General features: G+C 35.5%; 1 pseudogene; it reads right to left on the reverse strand.

Moving 5' to 3' along the window:
- The window catches only part of LOC105082006 (DNA primase small subunit-like), a 36,353-nt pseudogene extending 29,287 nt beyond the window's left edge, over positions 1–7,066 (reverse strand).
- Between the last annotated feature and the right edge of the window lie 13,654 nt (positions 7,067–20,720).

The raw sequence follows: 20,720 nt of genomic DNA on the forward strand, positions 1-20,720 counted from the left end.
TAAGTGTCTAAGACTTAAGGACAAATCCCTCATTCACCTAGAATATTCAGTCCAGAAATATCCAGTGAGCTGAGATTAAAGTCTTAGATATACACTATTCACTCACCTCTGTATGTGGCAACTGGTAGAACTGTGTATTCATATCAGAAATCTTAGAATTATCCTTGTACAATATTCAATTTTACGAATTGATCTGCAGTCCACTTATTCTTCCCATTATGGCTCTTTTCAGGAAATTTAACACTCTCCTTTGGTGGTCTCAGTAATCTTTTCAAAAAAATTCTTTCTCAAGGAAAAAAAAAATTGCTTTGAGCGCTAATATGCATACATGGTTCTGCCATATTTATTAAATGGTTCTTGAAGTATTTGATTCTTGGTTGAAGGTAGAAGATACCCAAATTGGTTTGAAGGGAGTTGTTATCTTCAGAAGTCTTTTTGAAATCACTCTTCTTGATAAGATCTCCTTTTTGGGATTTATCTAAATTTTCAAAAAGCTGTCCAGACACTGTTACATAAGGAGCTAGACTAATCTTCTTACAGTCTCTGATTCTATGTTTGATATCAGATTCAGCTTCCTTCTCTTTTTCCTCTTCATGAGTGGAATTAGTATACAACTCATGGAGTTTATGATTGGAACAGTAAATGGATCAAACTGATCTATTTTCCAAAAATCAATAATCCCAGAAATGCAAGTTGTTTTAGGATGAACACTAAAAGGGCTCTTTAGTCAATGATTGATTCCTTTGCTAGCAATGATATGCAGCTGTGGAAAACTGCTGGGTTTTTCTGTACCGTGATCTCTCACTCAAGCCAGGGTCCACATTTGTCGTTTTTGATGTTATTCTGACATCTGCTGGCTACCTTCTTCAAATGCTCCCAACAATGAAGTGAACTGTGATGATTTTTGGATCTTTGTTGAAGTTTACCATGAATTGTTTCAGAAACAAGGGCTAAAATATTATCCCAGCTTTCTTTATTTTCAAGAAAATCTTGATCAATCAACATGTATTCTTCCATGTATTTTTAAAATCACATTTATAGATTTTCTGACAAAAGGGTAAATGTTTTCACTTAGGTTAACTTCATTTGTAATGTGTTGACCGCCCTTAACAAGCCTCAACTCCTCAACTATCCCAGACGGTACTACTGAGGACAATTCTGACTCATCAGAGACTCAGCAATGAACACCTCTCCTTCTAGAATGTACCCAGAGATAGTCTGCTGGTGCAGAGGCCCAACTCAGATCGGCTGATAGGACTGTGGGAGTTCCCATCCGTGACTGCAGAGCCCTCAAGGCAGTACCAGCACAAGGTCCTGCTGCAGGAACTGCAGAGTTGGATCCCCCCGCGGCCACCCGCCTCCAGCACCTGGGGCAGGTGTTCCGAGTGTACGAGGGCCAGCAGCCAGAGAACTGCAAGGATTCTAAAAGATCCCAGGTGTCACTTTGTACAGATGGAAAAAGCCCAGCCCAGGCCAGCAAGTCCTGGATAGTTTCTTTCAGCCCCACATCTCCGCTGATGTACCCTAGCCTCAACAGTGCTTCCCAGTGATGCTTCTGGAAGCCCCCACCCCCTGAGAAGCCTGTTTAATAAAGTGCTTATTTTTGTATATATATAAAAAATACCCAGAGACGATGCTTAAATCCGAAGTCCTCCTTCAGTGCTCCGTTCGATGAGGCGTATGGCCATTGTCATGAGAGTCCGGCACTTAGAACACACGTCTACATCTCCTCTTCCAGATCACTCTGCTTGTCGGAGGATTGGTAGCGAAAGTAAATACCATCTTTCAATGTGAATGAAAATTCTCGGTGTCGGAGGTAATTCTTTATCACTCAGCTGTAGTCGAGTCAGCTACAGCACTGGGCGTTCGGAAAGAGCCTCTGGTAATAAATCTTAAGCAGCTCAGGCAGCTGGGCGGGGTCAAACGTCTCCACTGAGCGCGGAACTCCTCCGCGGTGGGAGGGGCACAAGAATTGGCGGGAACTTTGAACGGCAGCCGCGGCCACTGCGCAGGCGCGTCGTGGCCTCGGCAGGCAGCCTGCTGCTGCCAGGAGAACTATCGCTCGGCTCTGGAGGCGGCTTGGGGCCTGGAGGCTCTGCCCGGTCTGCGCCCGTCTGCCTTGACGGTGGGTCCATCCTCAGGTGGACAGAAGGAGGCCGCGCCCATTCCAGAAAGAAGTTCTTCTGCGGGAAGGTGAGCCCCTGAGCGTGTTGACAGTTGGCAGCCAGGTGAAGAGATACTTAGGGCCAGGTGTGTGGGAGGGGCAGGGAGCTTACGTGTCTTCTCCAGGCGCGCCCCTCTTCTCGAATCTTCACCGTGTTCACTAACCGGAAGCTCCCAGAGTGATTTTTAATACACTACAGATTGTTAGCTGCAAAAGCCTATGTATGCCTGAGGAAGAGCGGGTTGAAATAAAAGGAAATATCAAGGTTTTTGCCCTCACTGCTCAGATGTAACTGCTGCCAGGAGTCTGAGCTCTATAGAGTATAATTAACTTTAGATGGAGTTCAGAATTTACTTATTAGTCTCCAAATCTTCATGGCCAAGATGGTTTACAAATTGGCCAAAATAACATATAGTTTTTCTCTCTGGGTAAAATTTTAGTCGATTCTCTCAGACCTAGGAATCTAAATTTTGCAAGTGAGAAAAAGAAGCCAGTCAGTTGGTACTTGACTCTCTCTCATTCCTGGGCATATATGTGGAGAAAACTCTAATTCAAAAAGATGCACCCCAATGTTCATAGCAGCACTATTAACAATAGCCAAGACATGGAAGCAACCTAAACCTAACCAGCAGATGACTGGATAAGGAAGCTGTGGTATATTTATACAATGCAATACTACCCAGTCATAAAAAAGAGTGAAATAATGTTATTTGCAACAACATGGATGGACTTCGAGATACCATATTAAGTGAAGTCAGACAGAGAAAGGCAATATCACATGATATCATTTGTATGTGGACTCTTAGAAAAAGGACACAAATGAATTTATTTACAAACTAGAAATAGACTCACAGAGGTAGAAAGCAAATTATGGTTACCAAAGGGGAAAGATGGGGTGAGGGATAAATTAGAGGAGTTTGGAATTAACATATACATAACACTATGTATCAAATAGATAAACAACAAGGACAGACTATATAGCACATGAATACAGCATATTCAATATGTTGCAATAACCTACAGTGGAAAAGAATCTGAAAAAGAATATATACGTGTGTGTGTGTGTATGTGTGTGTGTATATATATATATATATATAATTAATCTTATATTAGCACAGCTTACAAACACCATACTAGCGACACTACTCATACTAATTGTATTCTGACTCCCCCAATACACACACACACACACATAGATACATATATATAACTGAATCATTTTGCTGTGTACCTGAAACTAACACAGCATTGTAAATCAAATATACTTCAATTAAAAAAAATAAAACAATGCAAAAAGTTAGCATTACGTTTTTGAGAGCAAATCTGTTTTAAGAATACTTTTCCCTATCCTAAGACCACAAATATATACTCCTATATTTTCTTTTAAAATAGGTCTTTATTAGTCCAGAATGTATTTTGTTTTAAGTCCTAGTGAAAAAAAAAAATTTGCTGAAAAGGCCATGGAAGGGCTTGGGTACCATGGAAGATAGAATATATTAAAGTACTCTATATTTCAGGAAGATAGAGATAATGTTAATTTAAAAAAAAAAAAAAGAAGAAGAAGAAGAAAGGAGAGGTAGCAACCAGAAAAAAAAATTGAGCGATGTGTGAATTTAAACCCATCAAAGGAAATTTGATCTGTCAAGTGGAGGCCAGGACAGGAAAAATGAAAAAGTATAAATAAAGAAACATAAAGAAACTTGGACAAAATTTGTATTAATCAGGTCTGGCTCTCATAACAAAATATCATAGACTGGGTGGCTTAAACGACAGGGATTTATGTCTCACATTTCTGAAGGTTGGGAAGTCCACTGTGAAGATTCAGTTCCCTAGTAAGAACTCTCTTCCTGGGTTACAGAAGGCTACCTTCTCACTGTTCTCACATGGTGGAGAGAGGAAGCAAGTTCTCTGGTGTCTTTTCTTATAAGGGCCCTAATCATAAGGCTCACCCCTTCATGACCTCATTGAAATCTGTCTCCATCTCCAGTTGCCATCCATTGGCAGTTAGGACTTCAACATCTGAATTTTGGAAGGACAGAATTCAATCCATACCATTCTACTCCTGACCCCACAAATTTATACCATTCTTGTATTCAGAATATATTCATGTCATTCCAGTAGCACCAAGCCTTAAATCTTTCGAGAATTAATTCTTAACTCAAAGTCCAAGGTCTCATCTAAATAGCAAAATCAGATATGAGTGTTATTCAAGGTATGACTCATCTGAGGCAAAATTCCTCTCCAGCTGTGAATTTGTGAAACCAGACGAGCTATGTGTTTCCAAAATACGGTGGTGGGACAGGTGTAGTATAGACATCTCCATTCCAAAAGGGAGAAATAGGAAAGAAGGAAGGGGTGACAAATCACAAGCAGGTCAAAAGGTAGCAAGGTAAATTCTGTCAGGTTGTAAATCTCCAGAATAATCCTCTTTTGTTTGATGCTCTGCCTTCTGGACCCATTGAGGCAATAGTCTTGCTCCTGCAGTTCTGCAGGGCAGGGGTCATTCCCTTAAAAACTCTGTCAGGTGCAGGTCATTTCCTTAAGGCTCTTCTGGGTGACCTAGCCCCACAGCTTCAGTTGGAGGCCATATAGTCTGTTGAAACTGAAGTGGTGGCCTTAATGATCTCTGAATTATCTTCAGGGTCATTCTTTTTTTTTTTTTAATTGAGATATAATTGATATACAACATTATATTACTTATAGATGTACAACATGATTTGATATTTGTATATATTGTGAAATGACCACCACAATAAGTCTAGTTAATCTTCATCATATGCAGTTACATTTTTTTTCTTGTATGAGAACATTTAAGATTTACTCTCTTACCAACTTTCAAATATGCAATACAGTATTATTAACTATAGTCACCATACTGTATATTACATCCCCATGACTTATTTATTTTATAACTGGAAGTTTGTACCTTCTGACCATGTTCACCCACTTCGTCCACTCCCTCTGCCCCTCCCCAGTCTCTGGCAACCACCAATCTGTTCTTCTCTGTATCTATAAGCTTGTTTTTTCCCCCCAGAGTCATTCTTCCCTTTTTGTGAAGAATAGTGCAGGTTTGCAGCTGAACAGCTTTTTTAATCCTGTCCTGTAGAATCTAAGTCCAATAGACTTTCTTTATTACATCGTGTCTTGATCTTCTTCAATTCAAACTGGCAGTGTTTCTGCTTATATAGTTCCATAATCTCTTTATTAAGTGATAGTCCAGCATATCCTTGGTGTTGTCTTCTGAATATACTTTCTCATTTTTTGAAATATGGACAGGCTAAGAATTCTCCAAATCTTTAAAGTATTGTCCCTTTTTGCTTAACAATTCCTTCTTTAATTCATTTATTTGAATTTTACTATAAGCAGCTGGAGGAAACAAGCTGTTCCTTTAACATTTTGCTTAGAAATGTCCTCAGCTAAATATTCAGTTTCATCACTTGCAAGCTATACCTTCTAAAGAACACAAGTACAGAAATGTAATTCACCCAAGTTCTTTGCCACTTTATAGCAAGTATTACCTTTCCCCTGGTTTCTAATAACATGTTCCTTGTTTCCATCTGAGACCTGAAAATGGCCTTTACTGTTCATATTTCTGCCAATATTCTGCTTATGATTATGTATTTTCTAAGAAGATGGAAGATTTCTCTCCAGCTCCTTTCTTTTTTTCCCCTGAGTTCTCCAGAATCATTCATGTACCTCAAACTAAAACTCCAATGGGAAAAAAATGGACAAATGAAAGAGACAAACTGCCATAGATCAGACTTCTGCACAACTTAACAGTATACAAGGAAACTCTCTTAATTATAATCATATAAATGCAAATTAAAGCAGTGAGAAATCACTTTACTCATATTAGAAAGATTATATTTCAAAAGGATGGAACATCAAGTGTTGGTGAATGTATATGGAGTGCTTTCACTCACAGTGGAAAGTAATCTGGAAAGTAATTTTTTTCTAAATTAATTATTAATCCTACTCTATGATCATATTATCTCTATGATATGTATCATATAGAAATTCTCAGAAACATCCATACATAGATAAAGACAAGGATACTGATTGTGGTTTCGTTTATGGTGATAGAGTTAGTGGCAACTTCAGTGTCCATCACTAAGACATGTAATGAGTATTTACAAGTGGTGGATTTTTACTAAAATTCACTATGAAATATTAAGAATAAACGAACATGTTCCAGCAACACTAAAATACCTCTAATCATAGGTTTGGATAAGAGAAGTAGAAAACGGACTGAGATTTATACCATATAGGTAAATTGGAAATATCCACAAAACACATTACGTATTTTATAATGTTATATTTAGGGGCATAGATCAAGCATGTTAGCTATGGGATGAGGGGAATAAAAACAGTGATTACAAAAGAATGGCAAAAATTAAATGAGAAAGATGACAGGCAAACATAGATTTTAGCAATGTGCTTCTTAATTCAAAAGTGTGATTAACTTCTTTCAAACTGAGCTCCACTAGAAAAACTAAGGGGGAAAAAAGGAAGAAGAAAAAAAACATAGTATTTGGTGTTTACTACTTGGAGTTCTGAATTTTTTTTACTGAATACTTTGTTTATAAAAGGAACACATTGAACATTTTAACTCACTGGGCCTGACAGGAAGAAGAGAGTTCCCGCTGATATATTTCTAAATGCAAAGTTCTTTTTCATGACTGATTCTTGTACTTTTATTGTTACTATTGTTTATTACTGCACTACTACCATTATGTCACTACAATGCATTGAAATAGTGATTAATTCTTATTTATCCTGCTTGTTGTTCCATGTGTAATTTCCAATTGAAGATTCATGTTTCTCAGTTGTACTAGAATATTCTTAGCCTTACCTCTTTGGGTATCGCTTCTCTAGTACTTCCTCATTGTCTTTCCTGTACATTCTTATGAGAGATATTTTAGATCCTGTGACTAAATCTGTCATTTAACATCTGACTCTGAACTTCTTTTTTGTGCTTTTATTCTTTACTGGCTCTTCTATGTGCATTCTTGACAGTAACAAGAAAACACTCTAAACCTTTTTTTTGACTGTGTCCCTTTTCAGCCTAAACATTCTCTTAATATTAATTTTTAAATTTCACTCATTACATTTTTAATACCTGATATTTGGAACTAGTGGTTTTTCATATTTTCCTACTCTTGTGTTGCCTGGTTTCCTTTCTTCTATGCCTTTGAGAATCTGCAGCGTACTTATTTTAAGCTCATCTTAGATATATTATTTTGTACTGTATCTGCAGTGACATTCTCCTGAATTTTGATTTTTAAAACTATTGCTATCAGAATCTTTTCCTCATTTGTTTTGGAATTTTGGTTTGCAGGCCTGTCTATGATGGCATTTGCCTCCCCTATCCCCTCTCTATGCTCCTATTTCCCTTGTCTGTAGTTTTGTGTGTCTTAATTTGGCCCTTATAGTACTGTGTATATAACCAGATCTTATATTATCAATTTATCACTTTAATCTTCTGGGGATATTGGGAAACTTCAGATTAAGTCATGGCATAGCAAGCAGCTCGGTACCTGTTCTCAGAGGGAAGATTTTTCTATTTTGTCCTCATGTCTTTAGATAAGCCTCTTTACATGTTATTTCCTTGGGAAGAGTTACAGCCTTTCTTTGCCCCCGCCTTGTAGGCCTGGATTCAAATAGTGAGCCCTGATTTAGTCTCTGCTTCTATGAGGCATTTTAAATTTCTGCTTCTCCCTGTCTACTCTGCCTGCTGCTGGAGGCAAAGGCCAGTGGATCTGAAGTTTCAGCCCTGCTTTCTGCTCTTCAAATCTGATTCCATTTTTGGTTCTATAGATGTTTATCTTATTTTTGAGGATTGTTACACTTAAACCTTTTTTCTTTCCAGATTTTCTCTGTAATTGAAATTTGTTTAATATACTGAGGCTGTCTCAAAGAGTAAACTGGTCTCAGTCTTCTTTTTCATTAGAAACAAAACAAAAAATAGCTGTAAGAAAAGAGACTCCTTTAAAGTCATTTAAAAGAAATTCTTTTCTGAAATAAAGTCTTAAAATATATAACTATATTCTAACCTCTATTTAAAAATTTTTCAGAATTGATGTTTTAAACATTATTTTCCTAAATTCATGCAAATTATTTTTAATCTGCTAGTTACTAGTCAAGACTTTTAAAGTTTTAAATGACATAATTAATAGCCTTTTGTCTTTTGATGACATGCTAACAAAACATAATTGCAAATAGTATTGCTTAAGAGACTCATTTTAGTAGCTTAGTTGAATTTATTTTCATATATTTATTTTGTAAAAATCAAACTTTGGGATTCAATATATTTTACCTGAGTCATTATTTGGGGCCAGTCTCTTCATTGGAAAGTGCAATTTCATACCAAAACTTGTTAAAAGGTAAAATTTTGAAAGTGCACTTAAAGTAATGTAGTACTTATAATTTTGCATGAATATTTTGATGACAGAGAGAAATCTACTTTAATATTAATAAGAAACATCTACTCAAATGTGTAGTAGCTACTTGAGTGTGGGTTTTTACCATAATACTATAAAAATATTCATTTCTATGAATCATCTTTTTCAGATATCTATTTGTCATAAAGGTATTTATTTACTCATTTGTGCCTCATATGTTTAGAAAATACTAAGTACATATTTTTTTCAACAAATAAGTTGCCAACTTAATTTTCTTAAAATATAACAATGTTGAAATTAAAGAGATTGAAAATATATCATTTTACTCCCTATAAGGCAGAAGTAAAATAAATTTCTGTATTAAATTACTGCATTTGAGTGATTTTAGTCTTCTTTTATTCTTGAGCAATTAGCTAGTTTTGACTTCATATGTCCTTTAATCCCAACTTCATTCACTTTAATAATTTAACAAGTTTATAATTACAAATATTTGAAGCCATCTTCAGTAGTCTTTAGCTTAGTTTTTTTAATCTACCATTACACTGGAAGAACAGCTCAGTCAAAAACTGGATACATGAAAACAAACCTGACCAAATTTACATAAATTAAGTATGAAAAGAACATGGATTCTGGAGTCAGAGAGAGCTGAATTTGTATTCTGGCTTCACCACTTAGTGCTTCTGTGACCTTAGGAAAGTAATTTAAGTCTCAGTTTCATCATCTGTGAAATGCTGGAAACAGCACATAACTCCCAGGTTTGTTGGAGGATAAAATGAGATAATGTAAAACCATTGGCCCAACACCTGTCCCTTATCAGGGACTCTGTCAGTGATGGTTCTCTCAAATATGAGAGTCCTAAATTATTGATTCCTTGGAACCAAAGTATCTAAACAAACTAATGTCTTAAAATATATATATATATAAAATATATATAGTTTTTTTTAAAATCAGTAACCATTTTTTGAATACTTATTTTGAGGTGTGTAGTGTCCTATTTGTTGGCAGTGCAAACATGAGCTTGCATTCTACTCTGGTGAGGAAGAACATTTATAATTATCCTAATTTTCCTAATTTCAAATGGAATTTAGTTAGAGGAGCAAGAACCTAGATCTATAAAATAATCAGACACTAAGAAAGCCACTATTCCTATTTCCTGTGCTCTGTTTCTCTTTTTGAGTCATATTTTCTCTCATCCCTTCTTCTTTTTGTGAGTCAGCTTCTTTCATCTTTCTTTTTGCATATAAGATTTCTTTGTTCAAGTTGCTCCTGGTAGCTCAGTGACAGTCACATAAGACTCTTTCAGTACAGAGACTGCATCTTTTAATCTCTCTGGGTAAAGACTCCATATTCTTTGGAGACACATTCCAATTGACCCAGTTTTGGTTGACTGTCCACCTAGTCCAGTTGGCTGTGGCAGGTGGAAAGGTCATGGAGTAGGCTGCTTACTCCAAAGAAGCTGAGAGAAGCCAGGATCTAAGGGTGTGGTCTGTAGAGACTGGAATAGGTTAGTTTCTATTCACTGGTAAATATTTAAGAGAAGGTATTTCTAAAAAAAAAAAAAAAAAAAAAAAAAAAAAAGCTTTAAAAAAAAGCTGGCATAGGCTGACTGAAATAAGATCACCATATCATATCTGACTTCATCTAAATTTTCCCACATCAAGATATCTTACTACAATGCAGTGACAAAAAATATTTATGAGAGTTGAAGAAACTGTTATATGAAACCAAGAATCCCCTGGCTTTTGGTATCTTGATAAAATGTTATAATTGTATAAAATTTCTTAGACACCTTTATAACCTGTATTTATTTGTGAGCTCATTTGCTTCAATCACCTTGCTGATGTGAACAAGGACACAAAACATTTTAGCTTCATTCTACTCCATTGATACAAATTGTTCCCCAAACCCCAGTCAGATAAAATCTATTGATCTAAAAGATGAATAGGTGAGGCTCTGTGTGTATGTATATTTAAATATACATGTTTTTTCAACAGTATTTGAAAAAGGATTTATGGTAGCTCATTCAATATTGCATCAAAAATATTGCTTTACTAGAAGAGTGATTCAAACACCATGCCCTACTAGAAGTGGATAAGGGGCATCTCTCTACATTATACACAAAAAAATCAATAGTATTATCTGGGATTTACATATAGGAAAAAAGAATTTGTGACATATAAGGACAAAGAGTAAGTCAGACAGAAGTAGAAACATAATTTGGATGTTTAACACCAATTCTTAACACTAATTCTGTAGTGAGGACAGTGAAATGGGGATGCTAAAGGGGATGGAAGAAACATTACTTTAAATCTAGGGAGTTAGAGTATATTACACTGCTGAGCTTAAAGAATTGGACTGCTTCTAGGGCCATGTCATATTTGTGATTTTCCAAGGTGGATGAAAATCTGGGCCTAACAAAACAGTCTTGCTGAAACGGTGTAGACACTATTCCAAAAAGCAGAAAGTGATACAGAATAACAGAGCAATGGTTGCTGACTATTTTTTATACCTTCATTGTTGATTTATTGGACTTAGTTTCTATGGCTTGGGAGAATTAATTTTATTGGTGTTCCCTGTTAATGTTTTTCCTTCTATTTTTAGTGCATTATTTGTAGACAACATCACAGGATAACAGTTTGCAAATAGGGTGTTAAAAAGCATAGAGAACTTAATTTGATTTACTGTTGAGATTTATTACCTTGAAAAAAGAGACATAGGAAAGAACTTTATTGTACAACAAATTGAATGAGACTGAAGGTTGAGCTGTTAGAATATAAATTAATTGATTAATATACAATCTTATTGTAACAAACATTATGATGCTATTTATGTTCATCTCCCTTAAAAATAGATAATTTCTGCTTGCGTATGGTGCCTACAAATTGAAAATACAGTAAAAACATTGTTATACTTTTTCATAAATATGAATAAATTTTGTTCCTCATATTTAAAAGAATATTTCACTTGTAAGGACTGAACTGTGGCTTTGACAGGCAGTCAAATTAAACTCATATCACTGAGACAGAATGATCTTCCCATCCATTCATAATTGTGACATCTAGTTTTACTCCTCGCTATATATAACGTGTGGGCATCTAATTCAGCTTTCTAGAAAGTTAAATTTAACAATATTTATGTTGTTTTATATGTGACTTTGAGTATTTCACTTAAAATGTATAAATTTGCTATTATCCTATACTCAAAATCTTAGGCATAATTCACGAGAGTTAAAACTTAAAATGAGGTACACAAAGAGCAATGCAAGTGAGTTTTAAGTTATCTTTCAATTAGATTTAAGCTGAAGCTCTTTGACCACACTTCAACTGGTGCTATATTGTTATTTTTAAGACATTACTGGAATTTGCTCTATTTGAAAATATGAAGACTTTCTGCTAAAATTTGAAACGAGCAAAGGCCATGCAGAAAAATTATCTTTTTACTGCAGGACTGCTATACACTTAAGGGCTATTAATTTTAAATGGGTATAAAACAGTATGACAACTATTATATTTATAAAACATTAAGCCTGATTCCTTTCCAAAAGGGTTTCACCAGTTGCCTGTTTCTGAGATTTTAAATGTAAATTATTCAATAGCTTGTTATTTTTTGTATTTTTTTGTGATTATATACTATAAATATGGATGGTTTCAAAATAAAACAAACTCACAGTGGACTATGGCCTCCAACCAAGATAGAGTGGATTAACAGAATTTATACTTTCATATGACAACAACAAATATGAAAATATATATATATATATTTCAATTATAAGATACTAGGCAATACAGGACAGTGATCTCTGAGCCCTGAGAGAGCCTTGAGAGAGAGGGAGGAAAAAAATTTAGGCCTTAGCTCATTGCCTGAGACTTTCCAGGATGCAGCAGAGGAAGGGGGAACCCATGGAGGAGACTACTGAACTTCTTGAATTGAGAAGATGGAGCTCAGTACCTAGGAAGGCCAAGGTGTTGATACGTCACAAGCCATAGTTCTGAAGAGGGAGGAGCTACACAGAGTACCTTGGAGATTTTCAGAGGGCCTCATTCAGGTGTTAAGTAAGTAGAAACTACCTGAGGCCAGGAAAAGATTCATCTGAAGAGAGCAGAGGGAACAATCTGGAAAGCTCACACAGGGCCTGGAAAAGTTGGTCTTCCTACTATCCAAAAAACCTTATTGTCTAGGTCACTGAGTATGGCCTTAGGAGCAGGATATTGCTTAAACAGTAAGGAAAAATTACCCTAGATTATTTCTTCTTTGCTCCCAGATAAGACATTTTAAAGGTATGTCTTGAAAAGATTAGAATTCCTAAGAATTTTCTGGAAAAACTCAAGAATATATAGGGGAATACAAGTATATAGAGTATCCAAAAAGATAAAATTTGTCTGGCATCCAGTTAAAAATTACCAGGCCTGTGAAAGAAAACACAACTATGACTCATAATGAAGACAAACAAACAAACAAACAAACAAAACATACCCAGAACTAACAAATGATAGAAACTGTAACAAGCATATTACAAAGATTATTAGAACTACATTCCATATGTTCAATAAGCTGGAAAAAATTGAGTAAGTGAAGTAGTGATATAGAATATGTAAAAAGGCACCTAAGAAAATTTCTGTAAGTGAAAAAAAAAATTCTTATGTGAAAAATACAATAGAAACTATCCAAAATGAAAATCAAAGAAAAAAATGACTTCAAAACCATGAACAAAGGAGCAAATAGCTGTGGGACAAATTTGAGACTTAATATATGCAATTGAATCTCAAAGCAGAGAAGTGAGTAGAAAACATATTTGAAACATAATGGTCAAGATTTTTCTAAATTTGGTAATAATTTTAAACCAACAAATCCAAGAAACTCAACCTAATTGAAGTACAAGAAAGCTTAAGAAAAGTATACCAAATATTTATACAATGGAATACTACTCAGCCATAAAAACTGACAACATAACGCCATTTGCAGCAACATGGATGCTCCTGGAGAATGCCATTCTAAGTGAAGTAAGCCAGAAAGAGAAAGAAAAATACCATATGAGGTTGCTCATATGTGGAATCTAAAAAAAAACAAAAACAAAAACAAACAAACAAACCATAAATACAAAACAGAAACAGACTCGTAGACATAGAATACAAACTTGTGGTTGCCAAGGGGGCGGAGGGTGGGAAGGGATAGACGGGATTTCAAAATTGTAGAATAGATAAACAAGATTATACTGTATAGCACAGGGAAATATACACAAGATCTTATGGTAGCTCACAGAGAAAAAAATGTGACAATGAATATATATATGTTCATGTATAACTGAAAAATTGTGCTCTACAGTGGAATTTGACACAACATTGTAAAATGATTATAAATCAGTAAAAAATGTTATATTGTTGTTCAAAAAAAAAAGAAAATTATACCAAGACACATTATAATCAGTGTCCAATATTACTCTGGATTATTAAATCATCTATTGGGACAGTTCAATGCCATCTTGGTCAAGGGAAAAATATCTTTTAAATCATGATTCCTATGTTAGTCCTTCAATTCAGTTCAGAAAGTTTTCAAGAAGACTGTTGGGTAATGAGTAATTCAAAAATAAAGGGTCAGTGGGGATTCCTCATTTTGGCACATGCTGTCATTTTTTTCCACTTAACTTGTTAGCACTTACAATGGAAAGACTTCTTTTCACTTTCTACTTCAAGAACTCTGATCGACAATTGCTTTCCCATCCTAATCTCTCCTACCCTTTTCCAGCTCTGTTTTTATCCTAATTTTTTTTAAATTGAAGTATAGTTGATTTAAATGCTGTGTTAGTTTCAGGTAACAGCAAAGTGATTCTGTTATATGTGTGTGTGTGTATATGCATATACATATATATATATTGTTTTTCATATTATTTTCCTTATTAAAGGTTATTACAAGATATTGAATTTAGTTCTGTGTGCTATACAGTAGGACCTTGTTGTTTATTTTATATATAGTAATTTGTATTTGCTAATCCCAAACTCCTAATTTATCCCTCCCCTCCTTTCCCTTTTGGTAATTATAAGTTTGTTTTCAACGTCTGTGAGTCTGTTTAAGCTTTGTAAATAAGTTCCTTTATATCTTTTTTTTAAGATTTCTCTTATAAGTGATATATGATTTTTTTTTCTGTCTAATTTACTTCACTTGGTACAATAATCTCGATCCATCCATGTTACTGCAAATAGCGTTATTTCATGTGTTTTTATGGTTGAGTTGTATTCCATTTTATATATATATATATATATGTGTGTGTGTGTGTGTGTGTATATACACCATATATTCTTTATGCACTTATCTGTCAGTGGACATTTAGATTGCTTCCATGTCCTGGCTGTTGTAAATAACCCCTCTTCCCACTGGTGACCACTGGTTTGTTCTAACTTGGAGTGGGTTCATTTTATTTGGGACCCTCTGTGCTTCCTGTACCTGGATATCTGTTTCCTTCTTTCAATTTTGGAAGTTTTCAGCCATAATTTCTTCAAATACATTTTCAATTCCCTTTTCTCTTTCTTCTCCTTCTGGGATCCCTACTATGCATAGGTTGGCTCACTTTATATTATCCCATAGGTCTTGTATATTGCTTTCATTTTTTTAAAGAATGTGTCTTTCTCTCTGCTCTTCTGATTGGGTGATTTTCTTTATTTTATCTTCCAGATCACTTATTTGTTCTTCTGTGCTATTTAGTTTGCTATTTACTTCCTTTAGCTTGGCTTTCATCTCAGCAAATGAGTTTTCTGAGTTTAATTGGCTCCTCTTTATAGTTTCTGTTTACTTGTTTACAATGATCTGCATTTCTATCAATAGCCTTTCTTAATTCCTTCAGTATTTTTTCTTGAACTCTTCATTGAACTCACTATCTGGTAGATTGGAGAGGTCTGTTTCATTGTTCTTTCAGGGCATTTCTCTTGTTCTTTTAATTGAGAGTGGTTCCTCTTCTTTATTTTACTTATATTTCTCTGAATCTATGAATTTAGGAGTTAACAATTGTCTACTGTGAACTTGAAGGGCTGTTTTTATGTGGGAGTGTCCCTGTGTAGCCTATGTGAGTCTAATATTTTTGGTGCAAGGGCTGTTTTCAATATGGATGCCTGCCACATCCCTCCTCTGTGTGTGCCGGCTGTTATCTACTTGATAAGGGGTTGAATTAGTGTTGTGGTGACCAGGGCCTGCACTGGATATTGAGCAAGCTCTCCTTTTTGCTCTGTAGTTGTCATAGCCCTTTTGGGGGCCAGGTCTGCTCCCCATTTGTTGGAGTAGAAGCCCCCAGATCTGTTTCTGAGCTGCAGCATGAGGTAGATGGAACTGGAAAACTTCTGCTGGGAAAGAAGCCACTGAGTATTTCTCTGCAGAAGCTGTCTCGTGGAAAGTGTGCTCTGTGGTGTCCCATGTCACCATAATGCTAGCTCACAAAGTACACTATTGTTGACACTACCCTCAGTCCTGCCTTAGCAATGGGAATACAGGCAATCAGCCCAGATGTCCCTCATGTGCTGTGCTCACAAACCCAGCATAGATCTACTGGCATGGATCCACTGAAGTCAGGCACCTGGACCTACCCATGGGAGCTATGGAGTCAGCCCAGACCTCAGCCCTGCCTCTGAAAAGCCCCTAGCTGCTTCGCCAGACTGGCACAAGCCATGAGAGCACCAGTACTCTGCTCAGATGTTTTGCATAGACTGAGCTTACAACAGTGCCAGTGGCAAAAATCTGCCAAGCCCCTGGGACATCTGAGTGAATTTCAGCCTCATATCTGCCTGTGGGCAATCTGCTAGAGCTTGCATGCTTCCAGAGCTTGGAGAGGTGGAGCTGCACCCACTGTGAGCAAGCCGAGAATGAGGCTATCATGGTGGAGTCCTGCCCTTCCCTTCACACACATGCATTAACAAGGAACTCTTATGGCAGACCAGGCTCCCTCTTGCCCATGCTCCCAGTTTGGCCCAGGCCACACTCCAGCCCCTTCGGGCTATCTCTGCATACCAGCCCCAGTCTTCTCCCCATATCTGTCCGCTGAAGCCCGAATTTCAGCACCCAGCCCCTGCCTGCACCAGCAGACGTGTGTCTCAGGCTGGGGAGTTCAAGGTGGTAGCCAGGACTGTCTCTGCTGGTCTTTCTCTGTTCTGCCTGCTACAAGCTGGCTGCTGCATTCTCCTCTGAGCCTCTGAAGCTCCCTATCTATTTCGGCTGATCTCCCAGCCATTGAAGGGGGTTCTGAGAGTGAGGAAACCTTTCCTTTTTCACAGTTCCCTCCCAATGGCACAGGTTCCATCCTGATTCTTCTTCTTATTATTATTATTTATCTTACCTGGTTATGAGGTGATCTTTCTTGTAGTTTTGATTGTGTGAGATCTATTGCCAGATTTCAGCAGGTATTCTGTGAGAATTGTTCCATATATAGATGTATTTATTATGTATTTGTGGAAGGAGGTCAGCTCCACATCCTTCTATTCCACCATCTTGATATCTGGCCCACTTATCTTAAATTTTGAAATGGAAAAACAAACTCTGCAAGCACAGACTTTATCTGTCAGTCTCTCATGGCTGACAGGGTTTCTAAGAGTATGTAAAGAACACAAGAGTAAGAAATTATGGTTAAAATAAACACTAATTATTTGAAATATAATTGTGCTCAAGTGATTAAGATGGAGATGTCAGATATAGATTTGGGTGCTGATTAGGGGCTGTATGCTTAGACCAGATCATATCATCCAATGATTATTTGCTAGATTTTTCTGATCTGTCTCTCGTTTGTTATCTTTCTCTCTGCTCTAAATCTATCATCTCATGGTAGTCTTTTTGAAAGTATCAGTAGAAAGCAAAATTTATGTTTTGATAACAATATTTTATTGTGGTAACTGTAACTAGGATACCTATGCAGCAAAAAAGTAGAGGTTAGTGAAATATTTTTAGTATAGTTGGCAAAGTCTGAGTGAACTACTACATTTGCCTAAGGAGATTTTGCTTAATAAAGAACTGTTGCAAATTAGAGCTAATTACCATCATATTCATTTTCATAGATAATAAAGGACAAAAGGGATACAACTAATGACATTTTCATCTCTTTTATGGAGAAAGGTGTGACTTTTAGTAGATTAAATTAATACGTAAATTAAACAGACAAAAAAAACCAGGATTTGATTTTCAGAACCTTGACCTAGGATTTCAGAATTGTTTGATCCTAGAAAATACAAAGAATATGTTTGGTAGGAGAATAGATACTTGATCAAAAAAGTCTGAAATTGAATTTAAAAAGATAGATCACATGGTCATTTCCAAATAATAACACAATTCAAATCCATAATAAATTAAAAAAATAAAATCTAGGTGTTTCAAATTCAAGAGATTTTAACTCATAAAAGGAAAAGTGTCTGTGGCTACATGTAGGGCTTTTTGATGTGCTCAGATTTTAAGTATGCACTTATAAATAATGTAAGAAATATTACATAATCATAATAAAATTAAAATTTCCTGCAAGAATAGAGTGAGAAGCTATAGATCTTACAGAAGATGTTAAGAAATGATGAATGCTTTTCAGACTAAATTTAGGACAAGAACAAGAAAGAATTCCTATTTGTAATAAATTATCAAATAAGATAAGGAAAGAGAGGGAGAGAAAGAAAGATAGACAGAGGCAAAAAATACTCAACTACTACGTTTTATTTTTTGTTATTTGCTTTTCTTAGTAGGAAATGTATAAAAATTATTAAGATAATTACATTAAAGAACACTGAAAAATACTAGACATTGAAGATGTGAATGTAAGATCCCTGTTGGTTCTTTTTGATATAACAGACATTGGGCAATATACTACAAGATTGAATACTGGTTAATGTTGACATTTTTTAAAACAGGAGAAAGTAGACTGAAGATCATGACTTCAGTTGTTGGTAATCCATGTGAATGAGTTATTAAAATTAATTACTTTTAAGTTATTTAGTAGAAAATTTAATCTCTGACTTTATTAAGAACATTTCTCTGGGAGATATATTCCCTTTTTTGATTTGTTTAATATCACTATAACAGGAAGCCAAAATATGACTTCTTGATCTCTGCTTCAGTAGACTAACCTTATTCAAATAAAAGTGATTAAACACAAGCTTAATGTGAGCCAAGACAGTATGACTTAAAAGTAACATAAAGAATTTCCAGTAACTTAATTGTTGCAGCAGCAGAGAATCAAATAGAAAAACAAAGGTAGCAGAAGAGAAACCTCATGGGATGCAACTTCATTAGAGCCAGATAATAGGGCATTTCACTTTTGGTTAAGATGTAAAAAGATATGGACTGCTTTCACTCCTGTAGTAACACAAATGGAAACCTAGATAAAAAAGAAAATCTGTTTATTTAAGGGACTATTGAAGAGTACTGGATGCAAGAAAGTCTTGATGAACTGATTGCCAGAGAAAAGACTGTTTCATATGTGAGCAGTAAGCCCCTGAGTGATTCTGGGGCAACTACTGGGTCTGGTTCAAGCAGACAGGAGAAAGTCTGCCAAAAATCATAAGGAATGGATTTACTGAGGAGAGGCCAGCTAAGCTATTGTTCAAGGTAGAGGCAAGCAGGAATGATTATAGTCTCGAAGACACTCATGTGAGAGAATGGTTGATTGGGCCCAATGATTGTCTCTACTGCCCCACCACCATTACTGAGAAAGTACAGTGAAGGTAAGGCTGAAAGGCAAGAGGACAAAACAAATCAAACAATCAGTCTAATGCCAAGCAGTCTAACACTGGAGTCCTTGAGGAGGGAAACAACAAGGCAGGACAGAAAATGTTTAAAGAAATGATGATGAGATAGTTTCCAAGTTTCATGAAAGACCTAACCCACAAGATTATGACATTCGGTAAATCCCAAACATAATAATGCAAGAAGGTCACACATAGGCACCTCATAGTAATGCTGCTGGAAATTAATGATAAATTCTAAAAGCATCCAGAGAAAAAAGTCACATTATGTACAGGGAATCAAAATTAAATATGGTGGCTGTCTTCTCATTATGAACAAAGCAAGCCAGAGGGACACCTGGCTGGGTCGAATGACATCTGTAAAGTGGCTTAAAAACAAAAACAGAAACTACAAACATAGATTTCTATACCTAGCAAAAACAACCTTGTAAAGTAGAGGTGAAATAAAGACATTTTCAAACAAATAAAAGGCAATAGAACTGTGGCCAACAGTTCTGCGCTATGAGAAGTACTAAAGTCAGTTCTTTGGTCCAAATAGAAATAATACAGGTTGCAAAGGCAGATCTACAGGAAGGATTGAAGGGCACTGTAAGTGGAAAGTAAGTGCATATAAAAGACTTTTTCTTTTCTAATTTCTTCAAAATGCAATTGTCTGTTTAATGCACAAACAATAACGTTTTATTGTGGGAGTTATATTACACATAGTGATAAATTGCATCATAGCAATAGCACAAAGGATAGTGAGGGAGTAACATGGAAGATTACTTTTCAGATATTAAGAAAGTCTTCATAATTTTAAATAGAAGAAGGGTCTTATGTCTCATTAAAACTTAAACTTCATTAAAATTTTCAAGCTCCATTAAACTTAGTTAAGCCTCATTAAATGAGGCTTAGTGTTTTTAGCCCTCTTAAACCAAGCTGAGAGTAACTAAATTTAAAAAAATTCTTGTTATGCTTTTAGGCTCAAAAGACTAGATAAGACTGGTTAAGCATCACAAGCTAATTAACCTGGGATCATTTAACATCTTTTTTTCATGGTTGACAGAACACTTAGGTTGTTAAGTCAATTTGGATTCCATCAAATAGTTCTAAATATTGTTAAAATTTGTTATGCATCATTAATTCAGTTAGTCATCATAAAGACAGTAAACACTTAAAATTTTCAGTTAAAAAATTCTTGGTTTGTTTATACAAATAATTTTCAGTTTATGAGTAACTAATATTAATATTTCTCATCTTCCTTTAGAATTTAAACTACCCCTATTTAGAGATAAAGACACTGAATCAGTGAAATTATAAGCATTTCCTTTACTAACCTCTACATCCAATGTCATAAAGACTCATTTAAAATTTACTACACTGTTTATGATTCAGAATTTCTATCTATATTGATATCTATATAAATGAATAATGAATGAATGTATAAAATTGCAGATATGATAATTCTATGTATGCAGTTAT

The sequence above is a fragment of the Camelus bactrianus genome, chromosome 5, assembly GCF_048773025.1.
Source record: "Camelus bactrianus isolate YW-2024 breed Bactrian camel chromosome 5, ASM4877302v1, whole genome shotgun sequence".
NCBI classification, from domain to species: Eukaryota; Metazoa; Chordata; class Mammalia; order Artiodactyla; family Camelidae; genus Camelus; species Camelus bactrianus.